Consider the following 17,277-nt stretch of genomic DNA (forward strand, 5'->3'; position numbering starts at 1 on the left):
TCTTTACATTTATTTTATAACATTTACTCATTTTAATTATTTAATATTAAAATGTTCCAACACTTTTTATAAAAGGCAAATGGAAATTATTATCCAAATATGAAAATGGCTATTATATAATTTATATTCTATGTGAACAAAGCTATATGGTATCATGTGCACTTGTTGTATACACTTGCATGAATAGTGTATAATATGGAACGCTTTACATGAACAGAAAATATAAACCAATAATGGTACTTTTGACATTAAAATATATATATAGTAAGAACCAACCCGGGGAACTAAGTCAACATTGCACATGGAAACCCACCAATAATTTTTTTTTTTTTTTTTTTAAGCTGAATGTAAGTGTTCTTTCTTGTTCCCATGTGTCAGACCTTTTTCCAAGCAAATATATTTTTTAATATCATTGTTTAAAAAATAATAATAATAAGATGCCGGACCCAAAAAATATTCTCATTTGGTCATCTCTTTTTGTTCCTTTTTTATGTACTATGGAAGCATTTGTTTTTTTAGGTTTGAAATTTTATGAAAACTTATATTGATAATAATAATAATAATAATAATAATAATAGGTTATTGTTGAATGAATAGACGAATTAACGGTTTCCTTTGTTGGCCGTGACAGTCAGTAGCAGTGGCGACTCCAAGAATTTTTTCCAGGGTGTTCCTTTAGAAGCATAATTTTTTCCAGTGGGAGATCTCGGCTCCAGGAATTTTTCCCAAATGTATTGTTGTTTAGTTGTTTCATTAATTTGTTTGTCTTTTATAAACCATAATTTGTTATATTGTTGTTTCATTAATTATAAAATTATTAATTATTATTTAACCTAATATAATATAATTTATTTGTCTATTATAATGTATTGGCTAATTAAATTATTAATTATTGTTTATTAGTTGCTTTCCCCAATTAATTATTGGTTAATTAATATCCCAAACAAAAAAAATTAATTAGTTCAACTAATTACTATGATTGTTTGATACTTGGAATATCACACTATTACTTAACAAAAAAAAAAAAAAATCAATAAATTATGCAACACAAAAATATATAGGCCGTATAGCTTAAGTCCAAGTCTAAAAAAGAGTGATTCGATACATATTTTATGACCATTAATTGAACTAATCAACTAGCACAAAGCACACAGCCATATTTATTAATTATTAATTGCACACTTGTACTAGCACTAGCACTAACACACAGCACATTTGCACTACCCTACCCCAATGCCCCATGGCCCCAATCAAAAGACTAGAGCCAATCAGATAAAGTCAATTTATTGTATCTCACCAAAAGACACCAACACTAAAAGATAATTAATAATCTCACCAACACCTTACACCAACACCAACACCGGATAATTCAGCAAAAAAAAAAAAAAACACCAACACCGGATAAAGCCAAAAACAGGGTAAATATTAATAGAGAGAATTAAACTAAGATGAAGAGAGAGAGACTGAGACAGAGGGACAGAGACAGAAGTTTGAGATGAAGAGAGAGAGACTGAGACAGAGATGAAATCATGAAATACCTTGAGGTTGAGGGGCTGGGGCGGCGCCGTCGAGGCTCTGGCAACACGTTGAGGCGAGGAAGACCGATCCGATCTGGCGATCTCCTTCTTCGATCTGGAGGCCTGAGGCTGAGGGGTCGGGGGCAGCACCATTGGGACTCTGGCAGCACATTGAGGCGAGGAAGACCGATCCGATCTCCGATCTCCTTCTTCGATCTAGCAATCTCCTTCTCCGATCCGGTGATCCGTTGGTTCTGGCATTCTGGAGCTCAGTTAATTGGGTTTATGGGTTGTGCTTTTTTCTTTAGACTTTAGGTTAGGTTTCTTTCTTTCTTTCAAGCGCTGTCTGTTGGTTTCTGAGAATCTGTTTTCAGTATATTGGGATTTGGTTTGTTTGCTTTGTTTGGTTTTTTTTTTTTTTTTTTTTTTTTTTTTTTTTTTTTTTTTTTTGAGAATCCGTGGGTTTGCTATGTAATTTGTTAGGTTTGCTTTCCTTGTTTTTTTCTTTAGATTGAGTTACTTTACCGATTGATGTTGGGGTTTTTTCCTGGTGGCTGCTCTTACAATTTTATTTATTTTCAGATTTTAGTTCAAAAATTTTTTTGGGCTTTTCTTTTTTTTGCGACTTGAAAGTAGAACAAATACATACATATATATATATATATATATATATATATTTTTTTTTTTGTTTATTTGAGGGTATTCCTAATTTGACTGAGGGTGTTCTTATTTTTTTTAAAGGGTAAACAAATAAAAAAATTAATTATTTTATATATATATTTTTAGTTCAGAGTGTTCCTGGGAACACCCAGGGACCAACGTGGCGTCACCACTGATCAGCAGCACATTATGGCCGGCCATCCTTGAATAAAAGTAAATTTCCAAGTTATGGAAAACTGCAAAATGGGTGCACACAGCAAACTACTATTCAAGTTTTTTTTTAAACAAAAATGGAAACATCTAATTGTTTTATACGCTAAACATATAGTATATCCATCGGTTTTACGTATGAACACCGCAGTGTTCATATGTAAAACCGACGGATATACTAAATACATGGATACAAATCAAGGAGATTCTAGCCTTTTGCCCTTAATTTTTAAAAAATTTAGCAATATGCCCCTATTTCGAAACTATATAGGGATATGCCCCTGTTTCGATACTCGATTACCTTAAAATCGAGTTTCAATGAAATATTCGATTCGTAGAAAATCGAGTTATGCCGAATAAAACTAAAAAAAAAAAAAAAAAAAAAAAAAAAAAAGCATGGAACTCTATGTTAGAGAAGTCGAGTTCCAAAACGCCGCTATAGGGATTTAAAACGTCACTATAGGGCTTAAAAACGCCACTATAGGGCCCCTTGAACCTGGTATGAGGACTTACAAAAAATTTTTGCAAAAAAACGCTGCTATAGGGTTCTAAAACGTCACTATAGGGCTTAAAAACATCACTATAGGGCCTAAAAATGCCACTATAGGGCATCCAGAACAGGGCGATTACACTTATAAAAAATTTTGCAGGAAAACGCCGCTATAAGGCTTTAAAACGTCACTATAGGGCTTAAAAACGCCACTATAGGGCACCCTGTATAGGGGCCAATCACACTTATAAAAAAAATTTGCAGGAAAACGCCGCTATAGGGCTTTAAAACATCACTATAAGGCTTAAAAACGCCACTATAGGGCTCCCTGAATATGGGGCAATCACACTAATAAAAAAAAAAATTGCATGGAACTCGATTTCCTGAAACTCGAGTTCCATGGACATTTTTTTTTTTTTTTTTTTTTTTTTTAAGTTTGATCGGGCATAACTCGATTTTCTACAAATCGAGTATTTAATTGAACTTGATTTTAGGATAATCAAGTATCGAAACAGGGGCACGCTCCTATATAGTTTGCAAACAGGGGCATATTGCCAATTTTTAAAAAAAATTAAGGGTAAAATGCCAGAATCTCCTACAAATCAATCACAAAAGGCAGTTTCATGTTAAGCATTAATTTATTATTGGTAAAATAAAGCATTAATTTATTAAAGGCAGAAAGTATCCATCGGTATCCAATGTTTATAAGAGCTTTTATGTTTAACTAGTGTTGGTGGCACATGCAAAGCATGTGAGTGAAAAAATTAAGATAATATTTTTATTTGAAAAAAAGTATGAAATTATATACATAAAATATGTATGTTTATACAAAATTAATCTCATTCGTATAAGAATTATGATACCTATTTATTAAAGGCAATATCTACTCATTAAAAACTTCTAAGAATGATAATAAATATCATTATCTTCCAACAATAAGCAACTGAGTTTTACTAAAACTTTGTCACAATATTTAAATTTTCACAATGAATGATGCTATATGCTACAATTGAAACTTTTCGTCAAATACCTTCAACTATACACAATGAAAATGTTTTCATTCATATTTTCATTTATACTTTCTTCTTTATCATTCTACATGAGTCTAAGTGCAATTTTTAGCTTAATTAGTTTTTAATGAACATCCATTTTAGGCAAGAAAAGGAAAAAAAAAAAAAAAAAAAGATAACAAAAGGCAAGGAAATATATGAAGAAAATTTTTGGGATGTTAAAATTTAGAAAGAGTATTTTAGACATTAAACAATGAAATATTTTAAGAAGCATAAGTTTTCACTAAAGTTTAATTAAGAGAATAACAATATGACATATTTGTTCTTTTTCCAAAATATTAAGGGGAAATTGCTTGATTTTAAAGTTTTAAGGAGGAATTGTGAATTACCCTAAACATAAAGGATGAAAAGTATTTTAATCCTAAGTTTGTGTGTGTGTGTGTGTGTGTGTGTGTGTGTAAAACTGTGTTTTTACTTAAAATGGTGTAGAAAGAAAAAAAAAATACAAAAAATTAACCTAAGAAAAAATCTCTAGCACGAGGAAACATTGATTTGTTGAGGAGGAATAATGGGTCTTTTTTGGAGCAATTCTTGGAGTCTTGCCCTGATTATTTGCACACATGCTAAGAAAAATCCAAGCTTTAACCTATCAAAATTTGAATGCCAGATTCAACATATTTTATTTTTTATGATTTTCTGAAGCCGAAAAATAGGAAAAATCATAAAAAATTCAAAAACGCTCGGAATGCGAAACCTCTTGCTGGAATCCTCCTCTAAAATTGTGGAATGAATTTAGGGACATAAAAATGGAAAAAAGCACGAGCCAATTTTTCCGGAGGCAAAGTTTTTTTTTTTTTTTAGGGCGGGGGGGATTTGGAGGAGGGGAGGAGGGACGAATCGAAGCGACACAAGGCTGAATCTCAGTGAATCATGACAACAAGGCCACTCGGCCACTTACAATACCCCGTTGCGTATTTAAGTCGTCTGCAAAGGATTCTACTCGCCGCTCGGTGGGAATTATACTTCATGGCGGCCCACGCGGCTCGAATACATTAAACAATAAATTTTGTCTCAACAAAAATTGACTAATAAAAAAAAAATCTAGAAACACAAAGAATGACACAACATTTTCATAATACTTTTATAACATAATCTTTTAACCCCTTTAAAAAAATTAAAAAAAAATAAAATTTAATAGCTTAAACAACATCAATAATTATTAGCCTAAATAACCTAAACAAAAACAAGACTAATTTGAGTCCTAAATAAGTTTATCGGTACTAATGGAAGCAGCCCCTCTCTTGTCCTAGTCCGTAGAATTAGCCATTTTCCTTCGTGTAAGGTTTTTTGAGTCCTTCAAGTAACACTGTTGCTTGTAGGTTTGTTGGGAATCTTTTCTGGGGTTATGGGAAACACTGAGTGTTGTTGAGATTTCGCTTTTGGGTGATAATCTTTTGGGCGATAATGGATACGCGAACGCAATGTTGGGAGAATATGTCTTTGAATGATAGGGAAGGTGGTGAATTTCAATTTGATGAGGAAGCAGATTTGTCAAACTGCACTATCGCAGCAAAATTCCTCACAAGACGAGCGTTGAATACAGAGGCTATTATTAGAACCTCCAATCCCATTTGGAGGTCAAAAAATGGTTTCAAGGTACGTAATGTTGGAATCCACATACTATTATTTTTGTTCAATAATGAAGAAGAAGTGGAGAAATTTTTTGATGGGGAACCATGGAGTTTTGACAAACACTTGGTGATGATCCAACGATATGACCATAGCATAACTGTTAAGGATTTAGTCTTTGACAAGGTCTTGTTGTGGGTGCAAGTCAATGATATACCAATCAAATTCCTAAGTGGGATGTAGTTGAGAAGCTGTGGGAGAAGTCAAGAGGGAGGTGAGTCAAAAGGAAGTTAAACAGGGTGAAGTCATGAGAATTAGGGTTCGGGTTAATGTTAATCTCCCCTTATGCCGTGGTAGAGTTTTCACACAAAAGAATGGAGTAAAAGGTTGGATATCTTTCAAATACGAATGCCTCCCTAATGTGTGTTACTGGTGTGGCTGTCTAAACCACTTTGACAAGGACTGTGAATGCTAGATACAGAGCAATGGAACCTTGCAGCCGAAAGATCAAGAGTACGGGCCATGGTTATGTGCTGCTCCATTGCCCACACACAAAAACTCTATGATCGTAGTCCTAAGATACTATAAAGAAAAAAAGAAGGAGCTTAAGGCAAAGGGAAGGAAACAGGAGAGCTCTAGTTCGAAAGCAATGACAACGATGGCGTAGGGTGGGACCCAGGGAGGTGGAATTAAGGACTTTCAGTTACAAAATCCTGCATTAAAGGCAAAACTAACGACGGGTGTTACTAAATTCAATAAGGAAATGGATGCTAGCCTGGACCTGCAGTCCATCAGGGTTAAAGTCGGGAATCAAGGGGAGTATTTCAAGGAGAAGATAAATGAGATTGATCAGGAGTTAAGGAAATTTGATTTATAAAAGGATACTCTTTATGGAGAAGCCGTTATTGCTAAAGCACTAAGGACTCAAGGTGTAGGAGTAATAAGGCGGCGCCAAAAGTAGAAAACGTGCAACCTACTTTGAAATCACGTGACTTGTTAAGTGAGCATACCCATCACGTGCTCTATCCAAAAAAAAAACACTAAGCTAGCTGAGTCTCACGTGCCACTTACACAAACAAACCCTAATTCAGATACAATAGTGGGTATCACGATCCTTGCTCCAACATGGAAAAGAATTCGTCTGGAAAAAAAGCCAGAAATCCATGAAATCCTATCACCATCAACATTGAAGCGGGTTGGTTTAGACATTGATGATCATGAGTTACCGAAGAAGAAGAAATCGATTTCACATGATGATCGGAAAACTCCTATCCTATTGGTAGAGGCTGATTTTCAACCCTTCCAGCGAAGATGAATATCCTATGTTGGAACTGTTGTGGGCTTGGGAACCCACAGACAGAGCAAGAGCTTGGTGATTTGATATGGGCACAAGCTCCCTTAGTCATGTTCTTAGCCAAAACATGGCTCGATAAAGCTAGGGTAGAAACTATCAAGGTCCGATATAAATTTGGTGGAATGATCGAAGTGTCAAGAGTCAACAAAGAAGGGGTGTGGCTATTTTTTTGGAAGGCAGAGTGCAATTTTGAAGTTGACACATACTCCCTTAATCACATTGATGCTATTGTGAATAAGTGAAAGGAAAACGAATGGAGATTTACAGGATTCTATGGAAATCTAGACACAAACCTTCAACATGAAACATGGGAAAAGCTAAGAAGATTGAAGAACAAATATTCGATCTCGTGGGTGTGTGCGGAGGATTTCAATGAAATTGCCAAGGCACATAAGAAATTGGGAGGTAGGCCAAGGCCGGTCAAACAAATGGAAGCATTTAGAGATGTGGATGAGTGTGGCTTCAAAGACTTGGGTATTGTAGGGGGTAAATATACTTGGTGCAGAAGCTATGGAGAGAATAATATAATTTGGGAAAGGTTGGATAGAGCAACGGCCACTACGGATTGGATTGAGCTTTTTTCGGCTACAAAGGTTGTTCATTTGGAGTGTGGTTCGTTAGATCACAAACCAATAATAATCATGCCAAAAGGTATTCAAAAGAAACGAAGGAAGCCTTGGAGATTTGAACAAATGTGGCTAAAGGACCCAGGGTGTGAAGACATTATTGAATCGGCTTAGGGCAGAATTATGGTAGGGGGTCCGATGGAACAAGTGAAGGGTAAGATTCAGGAGTGCCAAGCAAAACTAACTCAATGGAGCCGGTTGAGTTTTGGAAACATTACTTGGTTGTTAAAAGAAAAAAAAGAGCAGCTAAGGAAAGCCGAAGAATTAGCAATTAGGGGTGGTTTAGTAGGGAAGGTGAGCCAATTGAAATGGGAGATAAATGGTTTACTGATCAAAGAAGAAAAAAAGTGGAGACAAAGGTCAAGGACTTTATGGTTGCATGAGGGGGACAAAAATACACGCTTTTTCCATAATCAAGCATCACACAGGTATAGGAGGAATCAGATTAAGGGGTTGCAAAATTCTAGAGGAGAGAGATGTGCAAGGATGAAGAGGATATTGCTCAAATTTTAATTACCCACTACTAGGAGCTGTTCCATTCAGCCAACCCAGAAAATTTTGAGCATGTTCTGTCAGTAATTCCTACAATAGTCACACCAGAGCTAAACAATATGTTAAGTGCGGAATTTGTGAAGGAGGAGGCTGATGAAGCTTTGAAGCAAATGGATCCTCTAAAAGCACCTGGACTAGATGGGCTTCCTCCACTCTTCTTCCAAAATTTTTGGCCAACTATTGGGGAGGAAGTATCACAAGCGGTCCTCACTTGTCTTAAATCAGGTTCCATCTCATCCACTATAAATCGTACTTTTATAAGTCTTATTCCAAAAGTTAAAAATCCATCTAGAGTTTCAAATTTTTGTCCTATTGCTCTTTGTAATATTATTTACAAATTGGTTTCTAAGGTTGTTGCAAATAGACTTAAAAAAGTATTACCTTTCATTATTTCTAAATCACAAAGTGCGTTTCAGTCAAATAAAGCTATTTCAGATAATATCTTGGTGGCTTTTTAGTTGCTACATCAGATGAAGACTCAGAAATAAAAAAAGGCAGACTTTATGACCCTAAAGCTGGATATAAACAAGGCATATGACAAAGTTGAATGGAGGTTCTTGACGGAAATTATGAGAAAGATGGGTTTTTGTGAATCTTGGATAGCCGTTATCTATGAATATGTCAGCACAGTCTCCTATTCTATCCTTGTAAATGGAGAACCAAAAGGGAATATCTACCCTACAAGGGGAATAACACAAGGGGATCCTCTCTCCCCATGTCCCTTTCTTTTGTGCTTCGAAGGACTGAACAAATTGCTTCAACAAGCAGCAAGAAATTCCTCTATAAGAGGGTATTCTTTATGTAAGAATGGACCTCAAATAACTCACCTATTTTTTGCAGATGATAGTTTGCTATTCTGTTGAGCAAGAATGGAAGAATTACAAGTGATCCAAAATATCCTATCGGTGTATGAAAAAGCATCAAGGCAACAGGTTAACCGAGGAAAGACCACCTTGTTTTTCAGCAAAGCTGTCGTCGAAGAAACAAAAAGAGAGATACCTACTTTTCTAGGAGTGCAAGATTAAGGAATATGAAAAATATCTTGATTTACCAGCTGTGGTTGGGAGGAAAAAAAAGGCAAGCCTAAATTAAATAAAGGAGAGAGTGTGGAGCAAACTACAAGGATGGAAGGAAAAGCTCCTATCCCAAGCCAGAAGAGAGGTTTTGCTAAAAGTGGTAATCCAAGCTATCCCTACTTTCACCATGAGTTGCTTCAAGTTGCCAGTGGATCTATGTAAAGACATCGAGATGCAAATCCAAAAGTTTTGGTGGGGTGAGCATGGAGGTCAAAGAAAAATTCATTAGAAAAATTGGGAAACTCTTTGCAAGACGAAGGCCGATGGAGGAACGGGATTCAAATATTTAGTTAGGTTCAGTGAAGTAATGCTAGCTAAACAGGTATGGAGGTTAGCAACGGATAGAACATCATTGTTGTATAAGGTGTTTAGTGCCAAGTATTTCCTGTCACGTATAAGGTGTTTAGTGCCAAGTATTTCCTGTCACGTTCAATTTTTTATGCAAAGATGGCCAAAGGCTCCTATGCTTGGCAAAGTATCCTCAAGGCAAGGCAGGTGGTGGAGAAAGGGATGATATGGAGAATTGGAGATGGAAAAAAATAATAATAAATAAATAAATAAAAAAAAAAAAAAAAAAACTAGAATTTTTCATGATAACTGGATCCCTGGAATTTTCCCACTGAAGGTAACAGCTAGAAGTCAAGAATTCCTAGATGATAGCATGGTCTCTAGCCTCATTGATGCTGAAACAGGGGAGTGGAATGGGCAACTAATTGATCAACTCATTTCTCCATTTTTGGTGCAAAGAATAAATGCCATACCTTTGTGCAAGACGAGTCAGGGAGATTGTATAGTATGGCCACAAAGTAGTGATGGAAATTACACGGTAAAACTGGGTATCAGCTCCTCGACGAAATGGAAAATAGAGAAGTAGCTTCGGGTTCAGATCAGTCCGCACAGAGAAGCTTCTGGAATGGCATTTGGAAGCTCAACATCCCAAAGAAAATGCAAAATATTTGCTAGCGAGCTTGCAACGAGGCACTTCCGATAGTAGTGAATCTGTACAAGAGAAAAATTCTGGACTCGCCTTTATGCTGTTCATGTGGCAAGGCAAACGAGACAGTGTTCCAAGCTTTATGGGAGTGCGAAAAAATCCCCGCCGCATGGGGCCCTGACTTCAACAGCCTGCGGAAACTACCCTATCAACCATTGATAGTGATGGACCTGATATGCAGACTTGGACAAGAGGGACGGAAGGTGGAGTTATTCATGGTGATGGCTTGGTTCATTTGGTGTAGAAGAAATAAATGTCACTTCAATGAGCCTAGCATACCAGTGGATAAGCTACTTGAGGCTGCCTTAAAGTCCTTATCAGAGTTTCAGAGCAAGCAGCGCGTTGGTACTACACACCAGAAACCAGCAGCGCCCAAATGGCAACCAGCACCAAAGGATACCTACAAAATAAATTATGACGGCACAATATTTTCGAAGTTAGAGGAAGCGGGTATTGGTCTTGTGATCAAAAATGAAAGGAGCGAGGTGATGGCATCCTTGGCTGAGAAGGTGAACAAACCATCGGGAGGGGTGGAAGCTATAGAAGCCATGGCAGTTTGAAGGGCAGTTTTGCTGGCAATAGAGTTGGGTTTTCAGCAGTGTGTTGTTGAAGGAGATTCAGGAATTGTGTTCAAAGCTTTATCAAGAGAAGGTTATGATCTATCAGGTTTTGGTCATAATATAAAAGATTGTAAGTCTATAATGGGTTTACTAAAAGCCTGTTTTTTCTCTCATGTTAAAAGAAAGGGCAATGGGGTTGCCCATGCCTTAGCTAGGAAAGCAAAGAAATCTTTTCCTCTTTTAGTGTGGATGAAATCTGTTCTGCAAGACATTTATTTTTTAGTTCTCATTGATGTAATCCCTTAAGTTTGTGTTTTAATAAAACCACATGGATTTATCTTTTCTCAAAAAAGAAAAAGAAAAAAAAAGACTAGACTAAACAACAACAACAAGTGAACAAATTATTCAACAAATTAAATGCCTATTTAGAAACAAAAAGATAAAAATTTCTCATCATTCAAATTTGTAACTCATTTAGCCATTCAATAAAAGTAACTCATAATTTCATTTTTTCTTAAAAAAAATGTATCAAGAGAAATATTGTAGTTCATGAGTTCTTCTTGGTGGCAACAGTAGTTATACTTTTTTTGGCTTTGCAATTGCAATGGTTTTTCTTTCCTTAGCAACTCGACTTTTAGTTGTAGCAAATATTATCTCTCTCTATCTCCATTTTACTCTTCTATATATATTATCATTTTAAATTTTTTTCACTTTATAATTCTCATCTCAACATTCTTAATTACATTTTTATTTATTATCAATACTTTTTTTTTCTCTTTGTTAGTAGAAAGAAATTGTAATACTTTATATATTTGCACTTTTTTTAAGAGGCTGATATATTCAAGTTATTTCTTTATTAAATTTCATATAATTTAAATTTCTTGGTGGCACCATAAAAAAATTTCTAAAGCTGCTGCTCCTCCTATAACAATAAGGGTGTGTTTGTTTGGAGATGAAATAATGTGGATGGAAAATTTTGGAGGAAAAATGAAAATAAAAACTTTTTTGGAGTGTTTTTGATTGGGTAGGGAGGAAGAAAAATAAATGGTAAGGCGTGGGTGTTTTCTCCCTGGCCCAACAAAAAGTTCTCCCCAAAATGATGGGGAGAAAACTCAGTGAGAGAAACTCATGGAATGAGCTTCCAAAAATACCCCTCGCATTGAATTCCAGCTCCAACATGTTGGCGCTTTTTTTTTTTTTTTTTCCTTTGAATTTTTCTTTCTCTGTTATCGTGTTGGCTTTTATTTATTTATTTTTATTTACTTTAATGAAGTGTCCATCTAAACATAATTTTTTTTAAAGTATAATGTGTTACTTTTTGTTTTATTTAATAGGGATATGATGGTAAATTTATACAAACTTTATTTTCAACTAAATAAAAAAGTTTTCCATTTCTCCACTTTTCTACCCTTCTGACCAAACACAAATAAGAGAAACTAAATACTTTTCTATCCTCCTACTTTTTCATCTCCTCTCTGTTTTCTATCATCTCAATTTTTCATCATCTCAACCAACATACCCTAAATTAGAAAATGAGCTAACAAAGTGTATGTTCAAGTTCTCCAAGGAAAAAGGCTTTACTAAATGAATTTTACAAGTTCTTTTTCCACGTAACCATACATAATGAAAACTATGCATTCACATCCCTCAGCATTAAATTTCCCAATACTTTTAAGGGGTACATATAATATATCTACAACTGCAACTCCTAAAAAACATTTCCTTTTTTGAGTGTACTAAGCCACTTATTTCATGATCTTTACAAAAGAAAAAAAAGGACAAAAGAACAAAGAACGGAAGAGAACAATATCAAATCATAAACCTACAAAATTTTTCAAGAAGAAACTGGCCTCCACAATCAGTATTTGGGAAGCCAATTCAAGTTGATATCTTTCTTAGCCACTTTTACCTTTAAAATTGAGAGGAATTCCTTGAAAGGCTCCCATAACTTGGCCCTCTCTTCGTCACATACCACAAGCTTCAACTGCTGAAGCTCCATAATTGATGGTGGCAATTGATTCCGCAACCTCAAGCACTCTTTCATGTGGAACTCTGTTAAACTATGCAACTCACCAATGTGTTTTGGCAACTTGCAAATGCTTAGGCAGTCAGATATGTCAAGAATGCTCAACTTATGGAGACTTTTGATTGAATCTGGCAACTTTGACAATTCAGTACAAGACCTAAGTCTTAGCACTTCTAAATTTGTTAAGTTTCCAATTCTTTCGGGCAGTAAAGGCAACTTATGACAATTGGAGATCCTAAGTTTTTTCAGGGGGAGAACCTCACATAACCATCCAGGCAATTCCACCAAATCATTGCAATAGTCAATGTTTATCTCCATTAGATTTGGCAATGAATCTAAAACCTGTATGGTTGAATTCCCAAAAGCTTGACCAATATTACACATAAATAAAGATAATTTCTTCAAACTCCTCAATAAAACAAGGGTCTTGCATAGCGAAGGAATTGAAACCTTCTCTAATCTAATTCTCGTTAGATTGGGGAGGGACCTGAGTAGCTGAAAATTGCTTAATTCAGCAGGAAAGAAACCATAATTAGTGACAACTATAACCTTGAGTTTAACCATTTTCTCCACAAACTCGGGCAAGGCATAATTCCTTGTTTGAAAATTCAGAACTAAAGCCTCAACTTCGGGTGCTTGAATGTTGCACCAACTTGACGAAAACAATTCATCTGCAAGAAAAATATTCTATATGGTGTAAAAATATACTCAATTTTAGGTTACATTGCATGTGTGCAAGTTTGTGTGTGTATCTCTGTTAGGGAGAAAATTAACCAACCAGTTGAGATAGATAATAGGCGTGCATTAATGAGTGGTTGCTTCTGTTCCGTCCACCATTTCGGTGGATTGTTTCCACTGATGTCCACAATTAGTCTTTTCCTTTGTAGTACTGGCTCCTGGTTGTTTAGATGGATAGCTAGGTCTCTGAGAACATCATGTTGTGTGACAAAGTCTTCATTGTAATAGTAGTCGATCTTAGTTCCATCTTTCCTAGTGATTGCACAAAGTATAAGCTTAGAAGAGATTCAAATTCTTACAGTCCTCACATAAGAAAAATATGAATTCCATGATATTCAAACAAAGATAAAGATAGGATAACAAATCCAAGGGAATTTGACACAACCAGTTTCCATCCATAACAGTTGAAATCAAATGGTTATAAGAAGCAAAAAGGCATTCTGTCTACTAAAAGTTGGAATTCTGTTCTTTTCTTGGGCAGAGCAATTGGAGCCCCTTATTGTTTCTGGTTTGATATAAGTTTCCTTCTCTCTATATATTTGTAGTAATCACCTTAGCATCATTGGTATAAAACAATTCTACATTGGCCCCTGACATTTCAAAGAAGCTACAATAATATATTATCAATTGTGATAAGAAGTTAATCAAACTGGAAGACATAACGTAATACTTTGGGCCTCAGGTCGTTTATAGAGTTATATCCTATAACAACTAGCAACTAGAAATGATTACATGAAGAATTTATATCCTACTAGAAAATCACGCTTCAGAAATTAAAAACTTTCAAACCTTGTCATTACAAGACTAGCCAAATTCCGATTGTGGAGTTCCCGCAAATTGGAAATTATATGGACAACTTCTTCACTTGGTTCATGTAATTCTGTCCACATATCAATGAGGGCAGTAGCAGAGATCCTTTGGTCTTCAGGAAATGAACCTAGGTCCATGAAATACTCTTTGAGGATGGTCTTGTCAGCAGAAAATTCTAGGCTTTTTTGGAGACAAACAAGCACCTCTGCATCAGAGTCAAAAATAGAATGACCCTCGGACCATTTTGTTAGTTTACTGAGCCAAACATCTGCAAGTTGCCCACGGAGTGAACCACCAATCACCTTAAGCGCTATTGGCAACCCCCCACAACCGCTTACAAACTGCAATTCAAGGAACCATATAAAATCAGTTGTTGTCTATAGGTTAAAGGGTAATAATATTGGCCATGATTTTAGTTGTCTAAACCACACTTTGTTCAGAAATATGACATTTTTTTTTTCTACCCCTATCTTCACTCAAGTGCTGGGTACAATTTTTTTGTCGGAAACAAAACAAACAAGCTTAAATGTATGTGCAAGTATGAAAACATGATTTTGGCAGGTATATAGGCTATCATGCACCCATCAACACAAGAATATATATATATATATATATAAAATAGATTGACAGAGTACCTTTTCGATATATTCTTCTGGAATGTCAGAGCTCTCGTCTTGGTCTTGCAATGATGCTGAGTTACAAAAAAGACTCATGGCATCTACACGATTTAATGGATTTAATTTATATCTATATGGAAATCTTGGAAATGCAGTTCTTGAAGTCACCACAATCTTGTAATCAGGAATATTAAACTTGAACTTCTCAATAAGGGATTCTGATCCGGGCCAGACATCATCCAATATCAACAATATAGGTTGTCTAATTTCATTCAGCAGTTGCTCTAGCTGGTCAATTGCTTCTTCATCACTTTGAAACTCAGGACAATCCTCACCATTATGCTTAAACAGTTTTGTACCATGACCTTCAGGTTGGGAGCTTGTGAAACGTTGACAAAATATATATTTTCCCCATATATGCCTATCCAAACACAATGCAGTTAGAAAGCTGCAAGAAAGGAACATTTCATGTCTAATAACTTTATACATCTACATACAAAGTGGTGAAGCGAAATGAACAGAATTCCCAACCCAGAATAGGGTAAGAAGTGAGTAAAAGAAAATTTCTACCAATCATGAAGATAAGAAAAAAAATTTCTCCTTACATTTTCTTGATCACTACTCTTCTTAAGGAAGTAGTTCCAAAGGATGAAGTATGCCAAAAGCACTGCTATGACTATTGAAAGGACTAAAATAAAAGAATGAAAATATATAGCAATGGCCTACCATATCTTACCTCAAGAGACATGCATTTTTTTTTAACTAAATGTAATTCAATTCATTTACATCAATTGAAATCTTAATGTGTGAATGAAGTATTCACATTTGTTCCAATTATAGTTTAACATATAATAATGAATCAATGGTACATTTTAGGATTCATCCCTACGCATTTTGTTTTTTAAACTACCTAACTGTTTACTTTTACCAAAAACTATCCACATACTATCACAATTTAATTATTTAACTAAAATAATCTCTTATTATGTAGATTTTCACAATCGTTAAAATCTTTAAATGGGTTATATCACTGTCATCACTTTTATAGTTTTATTATGTACCACTCAATCACAGCAAGACATGTTAGTAGTGATGAACTCTGTATTCAGTAGAATTATTTTACTTGGCAAGAGGTTTAATGTGAGAAAGAGTACCTTTAATATCCTCATCCCAAAAAAGCATTTTGACGAGTGTGGTCTTCCCGCAACCTCCAAGAGCAGTCAATAGAAGAAGCGGCTCCTTTTTATTAGACAGTAGCTGCTTCAACTCCTTCAAAGGCAAATCCAACCCAACAATATCATCCCGGGGTTTAGGCACCGACAGTGTCCGTAACCCAAATCTCATCCTTACGTCCAAATTCTGATTATTCATTTGATCCCGAATACCGTTCACACCGGCCAAAGTCTGCTGTGCAATGTTTGTGTTCCGATCCAGCTTGACCGAATTCTCCAACCCAGTCCTTGCGATCTGTAATGCCAAATCAACCTGACAAAACTTTTCAATGGCATCGTTCAACTCCTTAAGTTGTTTCGAATAAGAATAGGCTTTGACACAGTAGTTCAAACTCCAGCGCTTGATTTTGATTTTGGAGCACTTGAGAACCAGCTCGTTGCCCTTCTCCATTTTTTCGATCAAGTTCTTTATTTCCTTTTCTGGGCGATCAAGAGCTAGGATTAATTCTTTTATCTTTTGGGCCTGTGGTGCTATACGATCTAGCGTGGATTCTAAGCGTCCAAGAATGGATTTGAACATGACGATTTCTCTTACCACATGCTTAACTGTTCCATGCAAAATAGCAAATCCCTCTCCAAAAGCTGCCCCCACAACAGCCCCTGTAACAGGATCTGCCATATCTACCAAACTATGCCAAAAAAATTTATTTAAAAAAAAAAAAAAAAAAAAAAAAAGACACCAATGTATCTTTTGCTTGGATGAATTAGATTTTCATTCAAACAAATGAAAGTACAGAGAAAACGCTCAAGAGGCTGCTGGACATTCTTGTATTTGTTCTGCTCTCAGCTTTAATTGATGCAAAACAATCTGAGAAAGAGAAGAATTTGTAATGCTTCTTGAGCCTCTATTCTGGGTGGGAAACTTCCGAGTCTACTCTAGTCGTCTAATATTATTAACAACTAAGCAAAAGGAATTAAGGTGTAATTTCTTGGGAAAGTGAATGGAAGTTTCTTTTTCATTTTTCATTTTTTTTTTTGCTTAAGGTCTGTTTGGTTTGTAGAAGTGGAAAAGTGGAAGGATGGAAAATTAGTGGGGATGAAAAAGTAGAAAAATAGAAAATATTTAGTTTTTTTTCTTGTATGTTTGGTTGAAGGGATGAAAAAGTGGGAGAGTGGAAAACTCTTTTATTTGGTTGAAAAGAAAAGTGGGAGGATAGAAAATGAAGTTTATATAAA

At 35.5% G+C, this 17,277-nt stretch overlaps 1 pseudogene across 1 annotated transcript; it reads right to left on the minus strand.

Annotated features, from left to right (window-relative positions):
* Positions 1-12,254: 12,254 nt before the first annotated feature.
* Positions 12,255-17,017, minus strand: LOC115988470 (annotated as a pseudogene). The gene is made up of 5 exons (XR_004091527.1): positions 16,024-17,017; positions 14,888-15,290; positions 14,232-14,593; positions 13,483-13,694; positions 12,255-13,375 (listed from the first exon to the last, which is right to left on the minus strand). The product of XR_004091527.1 is annotated as a probable disease resistance protein At5g66900 (transcript).
* Positions 17,018-17,277: the final 260 nt, after the last annotated feature.

The sequence above is a fragment of the Quercus lobata genome, chromosome 1, assembly GCF_001633185.2.
Source record: "Quercus lobata isolate SW786 chromosome 1, ValleyOak3.0 Primary Assembly, whole genome shotgun sequence".
NCBI lineage: Eukaryota > Viridiplantae > Streptophyta > Magnoliopsida > Fagales > Fagaceae > Quercus > Quercus lobata.